Here is a 20,826-nt window from a genome sequence, read left to right as displayed (position 1 = left end):
TACTTAAATTTGGGTGGAGACATATGCAAGCTTAAGAAAAATTCAAGCTGTAACACTCATCTGAAACGTTTTCTTTTTATCCAAGAGTATTTAACACGCAAACTTAACATGCAAGCACATGATGCCCTAGGATCCCCCATCACTGTCACCACCCTGCCTGCATCTGTGCTCACATCCTGGAGACCATCTCCTGCATGGGGTGTTCAGCCTCCATTTCCAGCAAGATCCAGTCTTTCCTGGAATTCCTGTTCTCTGCTCCTCACAGTCTCCCTTCAGCCTTTGGGAACCTACTCAACCTAGGGGAAGGTCCTGGGTTACTTCCTGGGGATTCTACATGTTAACGGTGATTCACAGTTCAGAAAGCCACAGTTTCTGTGTTTGCAACATCCACAACACCCCACGGGCAGAGGCAGGCAGAGGTGACCTTTGACCTTGGCTTGGTTTTTATCAACTAGTTTGATAAAACCAGAAAAAAAATGAGACCCTGGCCTTAAGAAGCCTAGCCTGCTCTTTAAAATCTTCATCTGGTTCTGTTTCAGGTAAGTGGTAGATTTGATGTTTCTTGCTCCATTTCACCCAGAATCCCATTCTCCAGCTGCTCAGGTTCCCATGGAGTGAAAAATGTCGGCTTTCCCAGTGACGGGCCTGTCATTCAGCTCATTGTATATCACTTTCATAAATGCAGCATCCAAGGGCTTCTACCCATGTGCACCCTGTTATCAGTGATGTGCCCTCTCATCACGCAGGGAGCATTCAAACTGTTCAGCAGGGCAGGAGATAAGTATTCAAGCGGTCCTTGTAGTGGCTGGCGTCTCCATAACTAGGTGTCCACTACCATCTGAGGCTCCAGGGACAATCTGAGTGGAGATCAGTCAGCAACAGGGTGTTTATGAGAGCTGATTTTCCTAGACCTGATTCACCAAGCACCATCAGGTGTGAACTGGAATCCCAAACCACTGCGGTTTCTCTCTCTCTCTTTTTCTTTTGAGTTTCATTGGGAAAATTTGCAAGACCAACATAGGTAGAAGTTTCTGGATTTACAAACTGAGTTGGCTGTTGCTTAGACATCGTCTTGATTTTTGTTTGTTTGTTTGTTTGTTTGTTTGTTTGTTTGTTTTGGTCAATACACCAACACCAGTCAAGTAGTCAAAGGGTGAGCTATATTCTCAGACCCCCTTCTCTCTTAAACTCTTGGTGTGTGGGGTGTTTGTTTTGTTATGAATTACTTTTAATATTCGTGTTTCTTTTTAAAAAACTTAATGGATGGGTTTGTTTTTCATAGGAAGTACTTTTAACATTTGTATTTCCTTTTTAAAAAATCTTTTGATGTTTTAAATTCAATTTAATGAAGTGTCTGAGGCTAAACTTTGACACCTTGCCTTATGGTAAGCTTATAGTTTATACCATGTGGGTCTTTTCTTTTAAAATGAGATCTTGTTTATCCTGGATTTTGTTGTGGATTTTGCTTTGTTTTTCTCTTATTTTACTTTTTTCATTGTTTGTTTTTGTGGTAATGGGGTTTGAAGGCAGGGTCACATGCCTGCTCCCCAAGTATTCTACCACCAAGCTATATGTACTCTGAGCCGTTGTCCTCATCTTACAGTACCCAGAGTTGATCTTTAGAAAGTAAGTTCAGTTCATATTTATTTACAGTTAATGTCAACTTTAGCTTTGTTCCATTATCTCAGTCTATGAATCTACAAATGTTGTACCTAATACATTAATCACATCGCAGTCATATTTTAGTAAGAAAATGTTAAGCCCTATTACCTACTGGTGTACATGCTGATTATCTGAAAAAAAAAAAAAAAGGTTCCTTATAGGAACTGTTTTGTTTTTCATTTTAAAGATTTCCTTAAATGTTCTAATTGCACACACAGACAGAAAATATATTTCCTCATCAGTAACAGTTTAATGATTAGACTTAACAGTTCTAAGTGTGACATAAAACAGCCAAGACAAAGAACAAGACAGAGAGAGCCCCAGTGTTCTTTCTGGGGCTGTTGGGTAGAGAAGAGCCTTCCCCAGCTTCCTGCCTACGTTCACACCCTCCTGCTAATTGTCACAATGGAGACTGGATGCCTTTTATTGCTATTTAAGAGATTTTGAAACACAGCTAGGCGATCTTTCCCTAACAAGATAAAAACAGATTAAAGATTTGATGAAGGAAGTTTGTTGTTATACATAGATACACATACACATAATATGTTTTAAAAATAAAACCCTAGGTATCAGATCTTGCAATGTTACATTGCTTTATGTCGCATCAATGTCCATATGAAGGCTGTGTGCTGAATTCCATTACCTGGATTTTGATTCTAGATGGTAGAAATTGTCTCGTTCACAGGTACAATTTCCCAGTTTTTGCTATGAAAAAATTTAGTATTCTATAAAGTATACCTCATAAATTTTAAATAAAACTATATGTCTTTCAGATAAATCATAGTATTTACCTCCCAATGCATGATTTCCTCATGTCTGAGTTATGCTATTGATGCTAATGCCACAGAGAGGGCTTCATGCATCAGCCCAAGACTGTTGGCTACATGTCCACACGGACTGAGTCTTTTGAAGCAATCATATTCCATGAACCACCAATTACTATGCTGATATAATATTCGACAGTGGAGAACATCACAGATATGAGATCTGCATCCACTTCACATTCAGATATGAGAATTCTGAACCGATTTGCCTCGCTCTCATGGTAGAGATCTACCCCTGTGTTTTTCTAAAGATCTCACAAAGGTTGCTGATGTCACTTTATGAGGACTGCCATCGGCCAGGTCTCAAGGTAATGGCTTGCACCCTTTGTAGACCTCCTGGGAGAGGGAATGTCTTCCTAAAGAAAAACAGGTCCTCTAAGGCATTTATACATTTGAAAAATGTTAAACCTGGTAAAAGATTGCAGTCTATAACACTACATACAGTGGGAAACATAGTGATACCATATATAATTATAAGTGAGATAAAGTCTTTGTTAGGATGGGAATCTACTTATAAAACATAGTTAGCACTAATTCAAAGACTATCTGTTCTTTAAAAGGGAGCCATCGATCCAGAGCTTCATCTAGAAAAGCTGCCCCAAGCCCTTCCTCCACATTCAAATTCACTAGTGGCTATCTGGGAAATGGGAGTCAATAGTTTTGACTCTGCATTTAAGCCATTCCACTCTCAATCACTAGCCTGTATCTCTGCACAATGAATGGCATATACAAGGCCATTCAGTTTTAGTCCCAGTGTTCAGAGTCAAAGGAGTCTCTCAAAAAGTAGTGGTAGGGCCTGGAGAACATTCGCTTGCTCTACAACTCAAGTAAATTATCTTTTTTTTTTCTACACTGGAAATTATAGCGCTAACCCGTCATGATTTTCCTATATTGATCAGTCATCCTAGCTAGCTTTTATCAATAAAGTTAGGAAGCAAATGAATTATTACTTAATCAATGTAGAACTGTAAATTGTTCAAAATACTAGGGCATTGATTGAAACAGAAAAATTAAAAAAAAAAGTTAAGAACTAAGTCACTGTCCTCTCAGCCAGGGAATACTGTAAATGTCCCTATTCCTCTAAAGACTTAAAGATTACACTGGCACAGAGAAATCTGTGGCCACAGCCTAGTCAAAGGGATGGTCTCATAGGACCTTCCACATGCTATCTGGGACATCTCTGTTTCTTTATTAATAGGGGAGTTATTTCACATAAGAAATATTTTTAAATTCCCTCATGGGGACATGATGCCTTCAGCCTGCCCCACAGCAGAGCAGCGGGCGACTTTGGTGCCATCACTGGTACTTCACAGGTCTACATTGCAGATGTCAGTACATGGCACACCGTAAGAAATAGAGTACCAGGTCCTTTCAGCTACAGGCTGAGACCCAGGCCATCTCAGAACATGTGGGTCCTAAAGAGGCAAGGAGATCTTTGTCTTGAATGTATGAAATAAAGGCTTGTTTCTTCCATGCTGTGAATTTCTTGAAAAAAAAAAAAAAAAGAAAAGAAAGAAAGAAAAGCAAACAGGCTTTGAGGCTTTCTAGACATGGCTGGTCTGAGAAAGAGCCATCAGGAGTAAGCCATCTTCTCCCTGACTCATAGACAGGGCTAGATAGGACATGAGCTCTGAGCCAAACAGACCTCAACTGCAAATTCTAGAGTGGCGTCAATTTTAATGGAAAACAAACAAACTGTTGCCAGCAAGAGGATCCTGGACTACTAAATGGTCACAGTTCATTATGGCTATTAAAGAAAGATTCATTTCTTAAGCCTTTATTTCTTCCCTAAAGCACGCGTTTTCCCTCTTAATTTAAGGAAGTGCAGTCGTGACATCTTCTAAAAAAGACCATTCCATACAGATGCTCAGAGGTGGGACAAATACAGAAGGCTAGCTCCTTATTTTAGATAGTGCTTTTCTCACAGTCCAGCATATCAAAATCACAATGGTGGTCGTTTCTATAGAAGCCTCCAGACCTCTCTCCCACAGTCCCAAGCTACTTCCTCTGATCCATTTCCTTAACAAGTTTCATAGAGGAAAGAATGGTCTGATTCACCCCCCCCCCATAAAACATATTCAAATTCAATTATTCTCTCTCCTGATGTGGAAGTAGGAACATGTAAAAACCCAAGTGTTGAGGTTTGGTCTTTTGCTATCTATTCGAATGCTAAATACTGGCCCCAAGGCCTGACTGCCCCCAGGGACAAGAGAATCTGCCCGTACAGTGTGACCTGGCTCCTTCATTTAAAACGAAAGATGCCCAGAGCCGATAGCTGGGAAGAAGAGACATATAGGTGGGGTTTGGGGTTCCTGGCCTTGGCATCTGAGGGGAACCAGGAGGAGGGGAGAGTGAAGGTGGAGAGAGCAGAAGACACCATGGGGTAAGAATTTTCAAAACATGGTCATGAGGGCTGGCCAACTGAAGTTAATAGCAGCCCAGATGGAACACAGCATGTTATAATTCAGGGTTATTGATAGAAAAGTAGACATAATAGCATAGCGGGTAGATATTTGCCCAGCTCTACTGCTGATTAAGGTTTATTTTGATAATAAAAAGTTCTGTCTTTTTTTGTCCAGGAACTGAATCATTAAAGGCGGGGTAAAAACCCCTGATTGAGATGAAATCATTTCTACAACACATAAGGCCTTCCAGACGGGGAAACACAAGAGATACTCAAAAGCTCCCTGAACAGTGCAAAGATTTCCTGGTCTCTAGGCTAACAAGATCCCTCTTAAAGGCTTCTCTCAGCTGAGATGTCTAGAAAGAGACAGCACAGAAGAGCCCACAGCTGTCACCAGAAATCTCAAGTCATCCATCGCCTGTGCCCTTAGAAGCAGCAGACACATCTGCTTGTCTGGCGCAGATCTGCACACAGACGTCAAGTCCCAGAAATTTTACCCAGAAATCATTTTCTCTGTCCATTTCCTTAGAACATTTTTTTCCTAAAGACATCTTTACACCAAGAATAAGAGATTAGAGTGTCTCCGTGGGAAACCAAGCATATTTTAGAAATTAACTGTTATCAGCTATCATCCCCACTAATGTTCATCTAAAGCAAAGAAATACCACCTGCATTGGCATAAGAGCTGACTTCTCTTCTCAGGAACTATGCTGCCCACTGCTTGATAGAAATGTTAGGAGTTAACTGCAGGTCTTATTTGTTTGTGGGGAAAATCATTACAAAGATATATATTTCTTTAGCGTATATGGCAGAGATATGGATTGCATTAATGGTCAAAAGGTTATTTTATTTGCTGAGTGTAGTAGCACATGTCTTTAAGCTCATCACCTAGGAGGCAAAGGCAGAGAGACCTCTGAGAGTTCGAAGCCAGTCTAGTTTACAGAGTGAGTTCTAGGCCAGCCAGAGCTACATAGTGAGACCCTGTTTCAAACAAACAACAAGACCACAAAACAAATAAGCAAAAACCAAATTCTCTTATTTGAGATGCAATCAAATTATATAAACTAGCCAGGCCTTCAACCCCTGATCCTCTTGCCTCCAGTTCTCAAGTGCTGTGAATTCAAATTTTAAAAGGTTGTAGAAAGAAACCACAAGAGAGCATTTCAGATTTGTCAGATTGGTAAAGTTCAAAAAACCAATAATTCTATACCAGACATGATTTTATATTGGGCTTTCTGACAGTATGCAAGAGCTCTACAATGCTGACAACCTCTGACTTAGTAATTCTATTTATTCTATTTTAATGAAATAATAAAATACAGTAATGCTTATTTATTTAAAATCAGAGGAAAAAAAACCCCCTCTTCCCTCTTTTTCTCTTCCTGCCCCTACCATATGTGTGTGTGTGAGTACAGATGTGCACTGGCCTGTGTGTGCACATATGGAGGCCAGAGGATGACTCTGGGTATTTTCCTTTATCACTCTCCACTCTATCTTTTGAGACAGGTCTTTTCATTGTACCTGAAGTTCACTGCTTCTGCCAGACTGACTGGCCAGCGAGCACTCCAGACCCACTGTGTCTGCCTCTCAGGGCTGGGGTTACAGGCGTGAGCTGCCACACTTGTCTTTTACATGGGAGCTGGGGACCCAAACTCAGTCCCTCCTACTTATGCAGCAAGCATTTTGCCACGGAGCCATCTCCCCAGCCCTGAAAAAAAATCTTTTTATAAAAAATAAAATAATTTTTCTAAATACCTTGCGGTACGTCCATACTGTGACTCATTTCCGCACTAGACAAATTCTTAGTGAGCGCTCACTGGGTGTCCATATCACGAGTGATAATAACTCAGTGTTTAGTGAGCAGTTGCTTTGTGTCACTCTGAACACAGGAGCACTCCTACACAGACAGTGTTTCTCACTTAGCTTTCACGGTGCTCTGGTGGAGGTCCCGGAAAGTGCCCACTTCTAAACTTCAGGAGTGGCAGAGCCGTGACTCAGTGTGCCCTGAGCCACCCTTGGCCACTAAGACATATCACAATTACTTCCTGGAAACAAGTTTCCCAAGAACCCGGTTCCCATCCAATCGTCTCATCTAGAAAGGGAAAGGGAACAGATGAAGGGTTGGGAATCTCTCTGTGCTAGAACAAAACCTTCTTTAGAACTCCACTTGCAGCTGCAATGTTGGAAGCACGCTGGTTTTGTAAGTCCATGACCAGGCAGAAACTCACAATCTAAATTCAAGTAACCCATGATCTCCTGTCCTTACACACATAAAGCTCTCTATGGTACTGGGTGCTATTTGGCACTTAACAACACACTTCAGTGATGCCAACCTCAGTTTACTTGGGTTTTGCCAAAACAGAATGTTGGTCTCCGATCCTCACAGCTCAGTGCTTGTTATGTCTCTAAGGCCTCTACTGGGGGAAGAGGACATATTTTCACACTGAGAAATCATTCCCAGAGATTTCAAACATGAACCTAAATAGGACCATCATGCATATTTTGAAGGAGGTATTCATGTCTTCAAAAACTGTATACATACTGATTTTCAAAAAAAAAATTTTAAATCTTCTATAAAAATACATTCATGTGGGCTAAAGAGATGGCTCAGCAGGTAAAAGATAAGCCTGGTGACCCAAGTTACCTATCTGAAATCCATGGTAAGAAGCTGGATGCAATGGTATACATCTGTATTCTAGAATTCCCACAACAAAGAAGAGACAGGAGAAGAGGAGACAGGAGAACGTCCCAGAAGGAAGAACTTGGGGCAATGTGGACCTGAATTCCAGAGGCTTTCCATGGAAATCTCTGGCCAGGCCTAGTGTGAGGATTCTGGCAAAGGGAAGCGAATGTGGGCAGGGAGGGGAAGTCGCTTCCCCACCCCCGCCCCCAAGTTTCCACTGCACTGGTCAGCTCCACCTCCATCTCTGCCATGCCTTCCAAGTTACTTGGTTACTCCATGCCACCCTGCACTGAGTAGGGTCGGGCAGGGCTGAGGAGAGACAGAATAGCTAGTAAGGAGTGCAGTGGGGCTTCAGGCAGCTCTTAGGACAGAAGGCTCGGACGATGGAGTAGTTCTCACACACAACTAATCCGGATAGGATTCTTATATACAGTTTAGGGGTGGGTAAGGGTCTGACAACAGGCACTTCTCATTGGTTTGTTCTGAGAGCTTTGGGGAAACCTTATTTGCATGTGGGAGGGCTTGGTGCTGCTCCTACAGGACTGATGGCCACATACCTCTCTGCGGGGGAGGGAGGGCTGTGGGAGGCTGTAGCTACATGACAGGAGCAGGGACTGGGAGGCCTGACCGAACTCCTTCTGTCCCATGCAGGTGGAAATCACCACTCACTGGTCACCGGGGTTCCAGACCTTTGCTCAACCAGGGACCAGGCTGTCTGTACATAGCCCACTGCTCCACAGGCCAGCTAGCCTAAAACAGTCAGCAAAACAGCAGAAATAAGAGACCCAGCCTCAACGTGACTGAAGACAAGAATCCACTCCCAAAGCTGTCCTCTGACTTGCACATGTCTGACATGGCATGCACACACGTGCACTCACACACACTATAAACATAAAAATAAACAGATATATAAATTTACACAAATCCACATACGATAGCTTACCCACATAGTTCCAGTTCTTATGAAGCTGGGGATCACAAGTTTGAGGCCAGACTTGGTTATAAAAATAGTAAGATCCTGTCCCAAGTGTCTCAGCCATAAACAGAACATATATATCATACCCCCTCCTCACTAAGGCTCAGGGATCACCACAGAAGAGAGGTGGGAAGACTGTACGAGCCAGAGGCCATGTGACCATGGGCATGACCACACCCAGCAGTCATGTTTCCCTGCCCATGATGGATCTGGTCAATATCCGAGCATGGGGCGAGAAAGGGATCATTCGCCCCATCCCTGTCTGAGGAGCTGTGGACAGCTCCTGAGGGTTGCCAGAGAGGAGAGTGGGTTTCTTCAGGGGCTTGCTCCCTGGCAGCTTGGCCATGCTCCACACATTGGACTAAGTAAACAAACCAACATGAAACTGGGGCGGAAATAAAGGCAGGAAGAGTTAGGGGTAAACATGGCCAAAACACATTGTGTGAATATATGAAGCTCACAAAGAATAAAAATATTATTTTAAAAAGACCCTGTCTTAAAAATTAAACAAAGTAAGATAAAACAAACAAACAATTTTTTTAAAATGTTATGTACTTAAACATGTCCTTTATTTTAAAAAAAAAAACCTCTGTGTTTCTTGTGCTGAGTTCATACCTCTGTAATATGGTAAATTAACTATTTGCCGGGGATTTTAAATCTTTTCCCTACTGCTGTTGTAACCATAGAGGACCAAGGGGCAGGAGCTCACAACCACTTTGATCATTGAGCTGAGGTAGGCACCGCGAGCAACCTCCTTACACCTGTCAGGACGACCATCTGTTAACACGCTCACAACTTGGAGAGTTCTCAATATGGGTTGGAGGCAAGGGGACAAGATGGCTGCCTTTTCTAAGCAAATATTGTACAGTATGTTGGTGACTAACTTTTAAAGGCAAACTGATCAGATCTACACTTCCCTACCAATCTCTACAAAGATCTAACTCGTTTAATAATGAGATAAGTGCTTGGTGAGGCTTAATCCAAAGGAGGACACTGTGACCTGAACAGAAGAGAAAAAGCTCAGACCCAACAGAAGGGACAGATATGCTTAAAGTGCTCATTAACCTAGATAAACACCATGCTGCTTACTGGAGTGCAGGCAAAGACCGTGTACATGCTACAAAATACAGGACCGGATCGGTTACTTGATGACTGAAAGAAAATAAGGAAAAATACGGCCTGCCTAAATTCAAAACAAAGTTGATAATTCCAATAAATGTACGCATACATTAGTTTCTTAGGTTTAAATTTTTATCATAAAATAGTTATCAGGCTCAGAAATGACTCAGTCACTAAAGCGCTTGCCGAGTGGGCGTGAGGCCCTCCCTGGGTTTAGACCACATTAAAAACTCCAGCACAGCTGAGTGACCCTATAATCCTAGCACAGGGAGGTAGGGGTGGGCATGCTGCTATCCAGTCTAAGAGCGGCTGCCAGCTCAAGGTCCAGTGAGAGAGCCTGCCTCAAAAGACAAGATGAAGACTGATTAAGGAAGGCACTCATCATAGACAACCGACTTCTGCACGAACCTACAGACACGTGAACAAGTACACACAGAGAAAGTAAGAAAGAAACAAAACAAAACAAAACAAAACCGTAATCATTAGACATCCGCTAGGGAAGGTAACCTGCTTCATTTCCTGAGGTCATGAAAATGAGATCTTATCTAAACACTATCATGATTTCTGTATACATTCTTACCTAATGAAAGCTTGTTGTTTCAGAGGTTGTTGTTGGGGCTGGGAAGGTGACTCAGCAGTTAAGGCCACTGGCTGCTTTTTCAAAGGACCTGGGTTTGATTCTCAGCACCCACATGGTAGCTCACAAACATCTGTAATTCCAAGCCCAGGGGATCTGAACACATATATCCTTTGTGTTCCAAAATTGACAATACTTTATTTTAAGGAATTTGCTCTCTTTGAATTATCTGTATGAATATAGAGTTGTGTATGTGCATATATATAATATTTCTCATATCCTTATAAAACCTGTAAAAATTCCACATTTGCTTTGAGGAAGCACAGGAAGTGATGTTTCTTTCTCTGCTCAGAGGTGATGGGAGAGGCCCAGGATGTAGATCACCATTCAGAACCAGGATTCAAGAGAGACTCTGGGATGGGAGATCGACCTTTGGGAATCTTTGACATAAAAGAATCATTTAAATTGTTGCCTGATATGGCCGCTGTTTATATTTTTGGCTCTCTTCCCATAGATTATAAACTCCTGAAGGGGAATGGGTTGCTTCTCACATAATTGTTCCATCCACATCTACACAGAACCTTAAACAAACAAACAAAACAGGTGTTCCAAACAACGGAGACCTGTCACATCTCTCTCCAGCTGACCCACCTACATTTGAAATGTACACAGTTTCTCTAAATAGCAGCTAATCTCATTGGCTTCTTTCCTGGTGGAAGGTCAGAGATGTGCATCTGCCTGTATCTCTGTCTCCATTTCATTACAGGAGCACTGTCTACCAAACAGTGCAGGCAGTGTCCTCCCTTCCTTCTCTCTTCACGAGCTGCAGAGTCCTTGCATCTCCATCCTCTGAGCTTCCTGGCGCAGAACTTAACAGCCCAAAGTACAACTGCCTGTCAAGCAGCAGGGAGGACCCCACCCCAGCCCCACACCACACCCTACTCTCACCCCCCAGCCCCCACCCCCTGAGAACTCTTCAGCTAGCCTTCTTTCTACAATATTTCATTACACTCCATAGCCCTTCCCTTGATGCTCTGGTTAATTAAGTTTACATAATTTCCTACTGATTAGTTTTAAACAGCATGCTCTGGATTTTCTCTCCTTTAATTTTGTGTCTTTCCAGACTGCTTAAACCTCTCAACTATGAATTTGGGACATTTATATGCTATTACAGAGCTCACTGTTGGCCACCCATACTTACACCAACCTCTTCCACTACAAAAATACTGTGATTCTTGGATTATCTATCGCAGAAAACCAGAACCATGGTGTGGTGTCCAGAAAGAGGTCAGCAATAAAACCTACTCCCCTTCCCTTGTGCACTAAAATGAACCAAGATCCATTCCTTTACTTACCACGCATTTCATATGTACCGAGATCTCATGATCGTCTGTGCTTAGAGACTCAGAGCATTCATAAAAAGAATTAGTGGCCTGTATTTAAACATTACCGTGGAAGCTGACTGATATCCTCTATCCACATGAAACACTAAACTGACATTCTGTCCAATTGTTAGGGTCATAAATAAATGGCTTATAAGGCCGTTTTAAAATCCATTAATTTTGACCATTTTGTGGCGGACATGAGCTGCCATATCACCAATGAAGGTTTCTAACAGCAGAAACAGAGGAAGTGAACAGGTCAGCTGTGTCGCAGGCAGGTCCATCTGCTACAGAGAGAGCTCTGAGACAATGCCGACAGAGAGTGTACCCAAAACGTCAACACCAGTCTCCTAAGGCCCTTTGTGATCCAAGAAATGGCGAGAGGCTTTGAAACTGTTTGGAAATCAGTTTTTCTCATGAGCTTTTAAATTTTTCTTGGTACTGTGGGTAGACTCTAACAATCTATTCTCCAACACAGCTATTCTTAAAGCCGTTCAGTTCCACACAGATGGTTTTTCCATTCCTGTGTGATGGTAAGCTTGACTGGCCTGAGAAGCACCTGCGTGGTTGATAAGGCATACCTCTAGTCTGCCACAGTGTTTTCAGAGAGGAGACCAAGCAGGGGATACCATCCCTGACTGCAAGCAGCACTATCCTAACATGCTAGGAGGCAGACAGAATGAAGGGAGAAAGGAGAGAGCCCAAGCGCCCGGGCAGTCTCTGTCTGCTTCCTGCTGACAATGATCAGAGCTTTTCTCCAACACACCAGACTGATCCCCATAAAAAGCTGAACCCTCTAAAACCGTGAGCTCAAACACAGAAGACTTCTTTTTAAGTTGTTTTCCTCGGCAATACAAAGTCTAGCCAACATACCATATTTCCTCTATAAAGCAGAGAAAAGTCCTCTTCCTTCACCACCTCCCACAGACAGAACACACATCAGACAGACAGGAAGATCAAGGCTCACCGCTGCAACAGATCCCCTTTGCCTATACTCTCCTCAGTAATCAAGACTAAGCCTGCAATATCAAATGGAAGGAACAGACTTCATAGAGTGACTTTCCCCACACACTGAACGACACTAGGTCAGATGTGTGACAATCATTCCTCCTCTCTGGAAGGACAAAGTGTCTTAATGCTGGTGGTTTTATCCATAACTGACAGGCAATTATGTACTGCTCTGTAGAATTATCTTTCTATTGTTCTTTTATGTCTGTTGACGACCACATTGTTTCAGATGCCAAGAAACACTGTAAGATAGAGTTCTTTAAAAAGCTTAAATCAGTTTCAACATATAACACAAAGTTGTTGTTGTTTTTAACCTAGACATATAAATCATTTCTCAAAAGCACAGCTGAAGGTCATCTTATGCAGAGAGGAGATGTGAAGCAGGAACACATTCATTTCAATTTGCAAGCCTACAAATAAGTGTCAGTACTTGGCGGAAGGGATTCCCAGGCTTGGAGATGAAGGATAAGCAATGGAGCAGTGGCTAATTGGGTAATTCGCAGGGATAGCTCCCCCTTGGAACAAGCATAATTCCCGGTATGATAAGCACTTTGCAGGTGTACTGTGGGAAGCAGAGATAAAGTTTGGCAATTAAGTTAGTGTTTTCCCAAGTGAATTCCGACTCCGACGACGGCACCAAAGGCGTGTGATGCAATTATGGAACTAAATTTCACAGGATTTTTGTGGCTGAAGATATTCTGTAAAAGACTTACTGGAAATAGTCATACCTCATAACAGGATTCTCAGAAATGTTCTCCGTATTACAAACGACAGGATAAAATGCTCTTCTTTTTACTACTTGGCCTCAGTGGACATATACAAACAGCACAGGATATTTGATGTAACAGCAAAATGGTGAAAACAGAACTGGCAAGCACACAGAATAGCTTGCCTTCCTCAGGAAGCTCCGGGAAAGATGGAGCTTCAGGCTTAGGAGGCAGAGGCAAGTCCAGATGCTCCCATCCCAAGTATGTCCATTTTATTTAGGCAAGAAAATCGATCTCGGGCTGGAGAGATGGCTCAGTGTTTAAGAGCACTGACTGCTCTTCCAAAAATCCTGAGTTCAATTCCCAGCAACCACATGGTGGCTCACAATGTAATGGGATCAGACGCCCTCTTCTGGTGTGTCTGAAGACAGCTATAGGGTACTCATTTAAATAAAATAAATCTTCTAAGAAAAAAAGAAAATCAATCTCATGAGATCTCAGAATATGAACAACATGGGCCAGGATCTGAACTAGGCCCTGGGCTCAAGCGCCAGCACCGCATGCACACAGGAGTGAGCAAGCGCAGACTTAATATGCTTAAGTCAATCATAAATTTACTGATCGCTGCAGTGTTTGGACTTGCTTAACCTGGAGGGCGGGGCTGCTGTCCGTCCACGTGACCCTCAGCAGCCCCGCCCAGGCTTCAACCACCTGATCCGTTCCCAGCCCAGCTTCAGCTGAACCCAGCGTCCTTTACCGGGTGGCTTCTCTTCATTGTTCTTGAATATTTCACTATTTTTAATGTTGCTGGTGGCTAGAGTTCTGAGTGCTTTGCTGTTTTAATACATTTGTTGTTCGTGTTAATCATACAAGACACCGAGATGAACCCACACTTGGGGTAAAACGGAAGCAGTTCGAGGAAGGATGATGTCTCCTTGGAACAAGCATAATTCCCATGATGAGCACTTGGCAGGTGTTTGGATGCTATCATTCACGGGGAATTTTAGGAACTCCCAAGCCTACTGGGCCCCTAAATATCCTGAGCCTCCCAGTTTTCACTAATGATACATAGGGGGTCTAGACATGACCTCATCTTGAACCCGTTATTATTTTATCCAATAAGTTCCTCTTATTTTTCCTCTGTTATTAAAATGAGTAATTCATTTGTTTTAAAACTGTATGGAATCTCATCCCAGTTCTGCCGCTATCAGGCTGCTTGATTTGGGGTGACATGAGTAACCTCTTGTATCTGAATGTCACAACCCATATAATGTGTGACCCAGGCTAAGCGATCCATGACATTCCTTGCTTCGCTAAAACCCTACCATGTGACCACCAAATTTCAACAAAGTAACATTATATAAATAGTCACATGTTAATGCTCTCTCTGTCTAGACTTCAGTTTCTCACCGGTGAAGGAGAACTCAAACATCATGTAATATAACCCGGAGGAAGCACCACGCTCATCTCTCTACTTCCTTTCTGTAAACACAGTGCGATCAGCTGTCTCTTGGGAACTGCCGCCATGCTCTCTCTGCCGTGATGCACTGTCCCCTCAATCTGTAAATGGAATCCAAGCAACTCTAAGGCCCAAACCAAACAAATGAGTGGTTTTGCTCCTATGAATAAACTCTGAGGAGATCTGAAACGGAAACCACAACCATCAGGTGGAAGTCTGAGGTATCACTACAGAACTCCTGGCTAGCAGACTTCTGGCTAGTCTGGACACTACTGCTGATGGAGAGGTACTTGATTTTCAGCTAACACCAACTGTCACAAATTCTTCTGACATGAACAGATGTAAACCTGTCTCTTCCTACCTGTCTCCTTGCTACTTCCTGACACTTCCCTATCATGCAGTATAACAGCTCCGGACCTTTTTCTCTGCAATCACGTTAGAGAAGTTCTGAGAGTACTTGAAGGAGCCATCATGTTTCAGAAAGTTTTCATTTTTCTATGTTAATAATTATTTAGACTTCCCTCCACTGAGCTATGTACTTACTACAAATGGGTGAATTTGGGTATGTGCCATATTTAAAGTGGTTTTTTTTAAAAGAATTTTATATAGAAACATAGGACATTTAAGTTGCTAAGTCCGTAGCGAAGAAATGGCAGTAACCCTAAAAATACTCCCTTGAGTTACAAAAACAGATGCTCGCCTTGTATTCACTTGCTAGATAGACTGGGGCTATAGCTTAACTGCCCAGTGTGCAGGAGGTTCTGGGTCCAATCCTCAGTTTGGGGAAGTGGAAGGAATAAAAGGATTTTTTTAAAAAATGAATTGGACATAGGAGCTCATATCTGTAACCTGGCCACTAGGAAGGTAAAGGGAAAAGCACCAGAATTCAAGGCCGTCCTAGACTAACCAGTGAGTTTGTGGACAGTCTGGGATACATGAGACTGTGCCTCAAAAAGCCAAGTAATAACAAAAAAATAAAAGCCAGAGGCCACCATTCTCATAGGAAATTGTCTTCATAATTCTGCTGAAAGATTATGCTACAATCTACAATCTGGGGAAGTGGCACATGGAAACCACATTCACAGACAGGATACAAAATTGATCTGCGCACAGGGGGTTGTAACCATGGAAACACAAACACAGCCATCCGGGACAAGTTCCCTTATGCACCAGGATTGCTCAGCAGCTGGCGTCTGCATAGATCCTTATTTAATAACTACAGCAATTAGTTTGTTGTGAATTTTCTAAGGTGAACAAATAATCTGAATAAACATATAACTTGGTGAATATTCATTAAGTAGATGTTACATAAAATACTATGTTCCACAGCCTAGTGATATAATGAAGAATTAGACCTAATGCTGGCCCTTCGGGAAACTTGTCTAAGAGGCAATGAGAAAATACAGAGATAAGACATGAAATAGGCAGGAGACCAGAAAAGAAATATAAGACTATCTTTTTATTCCTGTCAATAAAGTAGACTAGATAACTTTAAAAAGCCTCCCTCAACAAAACTGGGGAGAGAAAAAAACTCAGTAAAATATACCAAGTGTTCCTTTATACATACAGCTAAGTGTTCATGAAAATCAAGAGACCTCTCAGAGGTCATAGTAGAAACGTCAAGAAAATCAGGAAATTCAGGGAATGACTTGAAACTGTAATTATCCTGTAGTGATTCTCTCTCTCTCTCTCTCTCTCTCTCTCTGTGTGTGTGTGTGTGTGTGTGTGTGTGTGTGTGTTTGTGGTCTCTCTGTGTGTGTTTCTCTGTGTATATAGAGGTACCTGTCTTATTAAGGGGCTTTAAAGGTCAGCAGACAATAAGAACGAAGCCTCCAACCAAGTTAAGGAATTTGGCCTTCATCCTGTAGTCATGGAGACTTAAAACAGAAATATAAAGGAGGGAAACTGTAGGATCAAATTTGCATTTTACAAGTTCTGGTAGCAGCACGGTGGATTTAAGATACCCAAATATGAGACAGATGAGTGGTTAGAAAATGATAAATAACGGCTAACCAGGTAGGTATGCAGCCAATGGCAGAGCACATACTTTACAGGTACAAAGCTCACATCATAGCAGCAAATGATAAGAGAGACAGAGACAGAGAGAGACAGAGAGAGACAGAGAGAGACAGAGAGGCTGAGGTCCACTGCACTGAGAGTTTTAAATGTGTCACCTTTCTTCATCATTATTACGGCTCGAAATAGCCATGGCTTTTCAGTAGTGAAACCGGCACTCATAAAGGTTAACTACTTAGATGAGGCTCTTTCTGTTCCTAGTGCAGCCATGGCTTGTGGTCCTAAGAAACATCTGAAGCACTTAGCGGCTCCAAGACATTAGATGCTGGATAAGGTGACTGGCATGTTTGCTCCTGGTCCATCCACTGGTTCTCACAAGCTGAAGGAATGCCTGCCTCTGATCATTTTCTAAGGAACAGGCTTAGTATGTCCAGACTGGAGATCCATGCAGCGCTTCATTAAGATTGATGGCAGAGTCAGGACTGACATAACCTGCCCTGCTGGGTTTATGGATGCCGTCAGCATTGACAGATCTGTGACACCAAGGTCGTTTTGCTGTTCATTGTGTTACACCTGAGGAAGCCAAGCACAAGTTGTGCAAGGTGAGAAAGATCCCTCACAAAAGGAACCCCTCATCTGGTGAGCCACAGTGCTCACACTATTCACAACCGTAACCAAGGAGATCTGCTTTGGAGACAGGCAAAATACCTGACCTCATCAAGCTTGACACTGGGAATCTGTATGGTGACTGGAGGTACTAACTTGGGAAGAACTGCATCCCAGCTCTTTTGATGTGGTTCAAGTGAATGAAAGATGCCAATGGCAACAGCTTTGCCACTTGGCTCTCCAACATTTTTGTTATAGGCAAGGGCAACAAACCATGAATTCTCTTCCCCAAGGAAAAGGAATAGGCTCACCACTGCTGGAGACAAGAGGCTAGTGGCAAGTAGAACAGTGGGTGTAATGGTCTCTAGGAGACACGCTCGCTGAAGGAGTATTTGGACTCTCACTACTACAAGCCTTTCTAGGTAACGTGCTAGACTAAACAGCATGATGAAACTAAAAAGAGAGAAAAAGAAGAAAGGAGAGATACTGGGAATCTGCTGCTTGACATGAGGGTCGGGAAAAGGGATCAGAAGGGATCATGCCTCAGACAATCAAACTGACAGGGCGAGCTGAGCAGTCAGCTCTAGGAAGAGCAGGAAGAGGAGCGTAATGCACGGATGTGTCATACAACATAAAGATCATAACAAAGATATTGGAGTTCCCTCAAACTAAACGTATACTTACTGTATGGTACTACAGTTCCACTCCTAGAAATAAATACAAAAGAATTAAAAACAGGTCAAAATATTTATTTGTACACGAATTTTCATGGCAGTTCCAGTAACAAAAGCCAACATAAAGTATCCAAACATTGATTGACAAGTGACTAGAGAATCAAAATGTACCATATTCGTACAGAGAAATATCATTAAATAATAAAAAAGGAATAAACATCAATGTGGTATACAAGGTAGATGAATTGTGAAAAATAATGCCAAGTGAAAGTGTATGTGTGTGTGTGCATGAATGTGTATGTATGTGTGTATGTGAATGTGTATGTGTGTGTGTGTGTGTGTGTGTGATGTAGTGTGTGTATTAAAGTTCACAAGGCTGTGTGGACTGAGTGTTGAGGCCAGAGGCCAACATTATTGGGTGCCTTTTTCAAGTGCTCTCCATCCTAATTTCTTTTGTTCCTTGACGATGCCTTATTGAACCTGGAGCACATAAATTCAGGTAGCCAAGCTGGTCACCAAACTCTAGGGATCTTCCTTCTGCTTCTCCTGTATTCCTTCGGGCTGCGAGTACAGTTTGCACTGCCATATGTGGCTTTTACGTGGATTTTGGGGATTCAAAAAGTCAGAGCTTCCTGATTGTACAGCAGGCACTGGGCCAGCTCCCCAGGCCAAATGAGCATTCTTTGAAAACTCAGTTTATTTATTTAACTCCATCACTATCACCATGACCATCATCACCATCACTGTGATTATTTGTGTACACACACACACACACACACAGCACATGGACACATGCCACAGTGTGCCTGTGACGGTCAGAGAACCGTGGAGCTGGCTCTCCCCTTCCACCTTTACCTGGGTCACAGGAATGGAACTCATATCACCAGGCTTGTGTGGCAATGCTTTTAATCGCCAGCTCCCCTACTGGGCTTCCTGTTGAGCCAATGGGAATGTCCTGGGTTTAGCGTCCTGGTGACAGCTACAATTGTGAATGCACTTGCCCCTGAGTGGTCTGATCTAAAGTGGGCACACTGGCATTTTGTATTATATGTGTTTTTCCACAAAATTTTAACAATATTTTCCTAATGATTTGTTTTTATTTATTTTTTATGTGCACTGGTGTTTTGTCTGCATGTGTGTCTGTGTGAGGGTGTCAGATCCTCTGGAACTGGAGTTATAGACAGTTGTGAGCCACCATGGGGCACTGAGGATTGAACACAAGTCCTCCGACAAAGCAGGCAGTTCTCCTAACCACGGAGTCATCCCTTCAGCCTTCATCAACATATTTTTAAAGATGGACTACTAGCCTCTTAACTCTTAATTACTTTTGTAATGATACTTAAAGGGCAGAACTTCCTCTGTCATTAGAAAGCACCAATTCTACACTTTATAAAATATTTATCTAATAAGGGAGTTTTAACTTAATAAATCACTACTGTGAAAATCATCAGTCTACTACTTTAAAAAGTGTTCATGTTCTTGATAACTAACACAAAGGGCAATGTGAGTCAAGAACACAAGGGAGACTCGAGGGTAGTCCCAGTCTCACAGGTGTTAAAGTCACAGAGAGTAAACAGGACACAAAGGAAGGCCAACAGTGTGACAGTACAAGAGAAGTGTGACAACAGTGTGACAGTGTAAGATAAGAATTCAGATGAATGCAACCAATGTAGGTCATGAAACCAGTGTTAGCAAGGCAGCCTGTACAGTGTTTGCTGTACAGTGTTTGTTAGCAAGGCAGCCCGTACAGTGTTTGTTAGCAAGGCAGCTTGTACAGTGTTTGTTAGCAAGGCAGCCCGTACAGTGTTAGCAAGGCAGCCCATACAGTGTTTGTTAGCAAGGCAGCTTGTACAGTGTTAGCAAGGCAGCCTGTACAGTGTTTGTTAGCAAGGCAGCTTGTACAGTGTTAGCAAGGCAGCTTGTACAGTGTTTGCTGTACAGTGTTTGTTAGCAAGGCAGCTTGTACAGTGTTTGCTGTACAGTGTTTGTTAGCAAGGCAGCTTGTACAGTGTTTGCTGTACAGTGTTTGTTAGCAAGGCGGCCCGTACAGTGTTTGCCGGTGTCATGGAGCCACGCTGAACTGTGGCTTTACCTCTGTATTGCCTGAGGGGCCTGCTCTAAGTTACTTCTCTTCAATTCCTTCATCTGAAAATTTAACATTATAGAACTTACCCCAGAGTAGGTGAGAAGATTGTATTCATAAGCATTTGAATGAGCGGGGTAGTGTGTACCTGTAATCATTGTACTTGGGAGGCTGGGACTAGAGGGTCATGGGTTTGAAGCCAGCCTGAAATACACCACAAGACTCCATCCATATGTATGTGTACATGTATGCATATATACTGCTTAGATAAGCATCTGGAACATAGAACATATGAAGTATATCTTATCCTAGTTGGGGTTGCTGTTGCTGTGAAATAACATGAACTAAAAGCATCTTTGGGAAGAAAGAGTTTATTTGGCTCACAGCTCCAGGTAACTCCATCACTGAGGAGCCAAGAGCTGATGCAGAGGCCATGGAGGGGTGTTGCTTACAGGCTTGCTTCTCACGGCCTGCTCAGCCTGCTTTCTTAAACAATGCTGGACCACCAGCTCAGGGAACGCGCCATACCTGATTTGATGCGGGCATTTCCTCAATTGAGGCTCACTCCTCTCTGATGATTCTAACTTGTGTCAAATTGACACAAAACTTGAAACCAGCACAAAGCTCTGTCATCAGTATTATCAGA

At 42.6% G+C, this 20,826-nt stretch overlaps 1 protein-coding gene and 1 pseudogene across 6 annotated transcripts in view; one reads left to right on the top strand and one right to left on the bottom strand.

Annotated features, from left to right (window-relative positions):
• Frmd5 (FERM domain containing 5) overlaps nucleotides 1-20,826 on the bottom strand; it is a 256,974-nt gene that overhangs the window by 150,702 nt on the left and 85,446 nt on the right. The window lies entirely within an intron of this gene.
• On the top strand, nucleotides 17,086-17,701 carry LOC110289149 (small ribosomal subunit protein eS4, X isoform-like; annotated as a pseudogene).

This window comes from Mus caroli, unplaced genomic scaffold (genome assembly GCF_978045245.1).
Source record: "Mus caroli unplaced genomic scaffold, Mus_caroli_1 scaffold_2, whole genome shotgun sequence".
Lineage (NCBI taxonomy): Eukaryota > Metazoa > Chordata > Mammalia > Rodentia > Muridae > Mus > Mus caroli.
The sequence above is the reverse complement of the archived record's forward strand: the minus strand, read 5'-3'. Positions and strand labels throughout refer to the sequence as shown.